We start from the raw sequence: 3,157 nt of genomic DNA, 5'->3' as shown, positions 1-3,157 counted from the left end.
CGAGAGGGCTTTGTCACTCTTTCTGGCGTACTTCCCAAGCAAGGACATCAAAATGGTCTAGGTTTAATCGCGGTGTTAAGAAATCTTGTTGAAATGAGGAGGCTTTGTCACTTGTTTTGGCTTACTTCCCAAGCACAGATATCAAATTGGTATAGGTTTAGATCATCATAAAGAATCTTGCAACCAATCACGAAGCGAGAATTCTGGTAAAACATAGGTTCATTATTTTCAATTTTTCAATAGTTCAACATCAAGAATCCATACTTTTCTTCATTTAGGTCAATTCTTAGAAGATGAAAATCGATTGGTGTAAGAATATATAAAATTGATCGGAAAACCGCTGAGTTATTAGCGCTCAAAACCTTTCATTTTTCGTGACGCTCGCATTTTTCGATTTTTTGGAATGACACCCTATCTCAAAACTTGCCGTAAGACGTAGTCCTACGTCAAAAACAATCAGTAGAGAATAATGATGGTACGATTATATCCGTTAGTTTGAAGTTTTTTAAATACCAAATTGTTAGGAAAGATTTATTCGGACTGGTTACTGCTCAGAAAGATTTATTTTTTTATTTACTATTTGATGGGGCTTTCGACGGAAAGATTAGAGCAACGAATGACGACATTTAATTCGAATCCACAATTTGAATCAACATTTTCATTTGCCTGCGCACAATCAAGCTTTGAGAAAGATTTTCTGACGCAAAATCTTATTCCGTTTGACAGAGAATAGACGAATGCAAAACGTAGTTCTGCGACAAAATATATTTGGTCGTCTTGATAAAAGACATTGATTAGCATCGAATTCTAAAGTCTGTTATAGAAAAGTTATCATTCATGTTTATACCGATTAAACCAATGTAATACCTAAACCTAGACCTTATGCGTAGAAATGAATACGTTTTGAATGTTACAATATAATAGCCACAAAAAGTTATTCTTTTCATCCCCAAAACATAATTCTTCTGCTCATAATTGAGTATTTTCCGGAAGCAAGAACCCCGATTAGCTTTGAATTTAGAGTATTAATACTTCAGTATGGTGATACGAAGGTTAGAGTAGCAAACCCGTCTCGTGTTTGATTTAATTATTAGCATAGGAATGTTCAATAATGATGATAATGCAATGTGGCGTCTTTATTGATAAGCAAGGTTGTGTATAATAAACATCTTTCTTAAATATTACTCCCTATTAATCTTATATTAAAGTTCAGCGCACCTACGGAAATGAGATGACTCTCAAGTGTGCCGAGCTCTACTTTTGCAATCCTCTTATCAGAATAACTCATGTGTGCTTCACCACTCCCTATATAGTCCGCGAGCCGTCATGTTACACAAAAACACGTCGCAAAGCATCAACAATCGTTAGACAATCAGTACGTACGTTCCATTGAATGGCGTCCACTGATTAGTAATTGCTCCAATGTCGTCAGTGCTCTAATTATTTGTACGGTTGTACATGGTTTAGTGCAATGAATCTCCAGATACCTAGTAGTGTCGACAGCGACTGCTCTTTTTTCAAATGAATCAATAGCAATTGTTGATCCTAGATCACGAATACCTAATTGAATTGCAACTACATAGTTCATCAATCACTAATGATTGGTTTCTGGCCGATAACTGTCCTCTTGATATTCATTACAAAGACCTTGCGCTCAAGCTGAAAACCCCCTACCAATGGCAATGCACATTTGAACCGTGCTTGGTTTTCGTTCCGTCTTTTCTGAGATCCGCGTAAATTTGCACAAGGTGAATTTTATTTTCAAGACCGTAGTTTCCTCGTGTATCACCCTTCTCACGTCATCGCACGGTGTGGCGCCGCGCTGTTGTCGGTAGGTTGCTACTGACGCAAAACCGTAAATAAATAACTGGAAATAGAGGTGAAGTCGGGTGGCACATGTGAGCACCACCCGTGATAATAAAAATCAGCTGACGACCGCCCGTAGTACGCTTCTCCGACCGGTTTGAATAAAACAGACGGCTTTCGGGGTTTATTTTCATCTTTTCTTTCGATTTTATTCATTTTTATTTTAATTCGATAAACAATGCTTCTAATGTGGAAAGCGTGTATACAAAAAAGTGAACTGGGCTCGTCCGGGAATTGAACCCGGGACCTCTCGCACCCGAAGCGAGAATCATACCCCTAGACCAACGAGCCGCTGGGTAAGTGGAATCTTGGGCCATTTTTATTTAACCTGATAGAAACTCATATTTATGTTACAAAATGCTTATGGCAAAATATCGTCAAAAAGCTTGTTGGACCAAATTAAGGAAATAGCGTGTAATTGGAACATACGATATTTTCAATCAAAATAAATTAATTCTCAAAGCCTGATAGGATGTTGAAGTGACCTTACCATCCGGGTCAGCTTTTCGTCATTCAGACACAAATTTGATAAAAAATCGAACTCTATTTGCATTAAGAAATATTAATAGAACGCCAAAGCGATCAGTTAAGAGTAAAAAGTGTTGTCCCGTTTCGCGTTCTATTAGAAATATGCTCTAACATTAGCACTGGCCCTGAAAAATAGAAAGCAGCATTGCGGTCAGATAAAACCAACTCTCGGTGAGCTACCTACTCTGAACAAAAACTTTAAATTTTACGTACAGTTTTCAAGACCCTGGAGAAAACCGTCAAAGGTTTCGTTAAGGATCTACGCCCATAATTATGTATTAGCACCAGAGTCGCATTCCTAATAAAACAAAACAGTACCTATAATCATCAAAAATCCCTTTTCCGTTTGGAGGTTTTGCTTAGCATAACGATGCAGATTTACCCATTAAGAATTTTCGAAATCGGTATCACGAACTCAATACCCACATTTTAATTTTATGTAGGTAAATGTATATGTATTATACGCAATCTCAAGCGCTAACGTGATACATAATCTCGTTCGACTTTGCTCTGCACCCATTCACTGCGTTTCGGTCGTAGCCGAGTGTCCGAGTGGAAAGGTAGTGAGGATAAGGGGATTAAAGAAGAAAAATAATTTATTCAAATTACTCATAAATTATACTTTATCTTTCAACCTTCTCCAGGGTACGGGGCAACTCAAAGTACATTGCAATAAGCTCGTTTGGACGATTTATTTGATCGAGTCCTATTTTCGGTTTCGCTACACAGCGAATGATGCGCGCAGCACAAGATTAGCAATTAT

At 37.8% G+C, this 3,157-nt stretch overlaps 1 non-coding gene across 1 annotated transcript; it reads right to left on the bottom strand.

The window, feature by feature from the left end:
- Window positions 1-2,085: 2,085 nt before the first annotated feature.
- Window positions 2,086-2,157, bottom strand: Trnap-cgg (transfer RNA proline (anticodon CGG)). The gene has a single exon. It is a non-coding gene; the product is annotated as a tRNA-Pro (tRNA).
- Window positions 2,158-3,157: the final 1,000 nt, after the last annotated feature.

This window comes from Sabethes cyaneus, chromosome 1 (genome assembly GCF_943734655.1).
Source record: "Sabethes cyaneus chromosome 1, idSabCyanKW18_F2, whole genome shotgun sequence".
NCBI classification, from domain to species: Eukaryota; Metazoa; Arthropoda; class Insecta; order Diptera; family Culicidae; genus Sabethes; species Sabethes cyaneus.
This window is presented reverse-complemented; position numbering and strand designations above follow the sequence as displayed.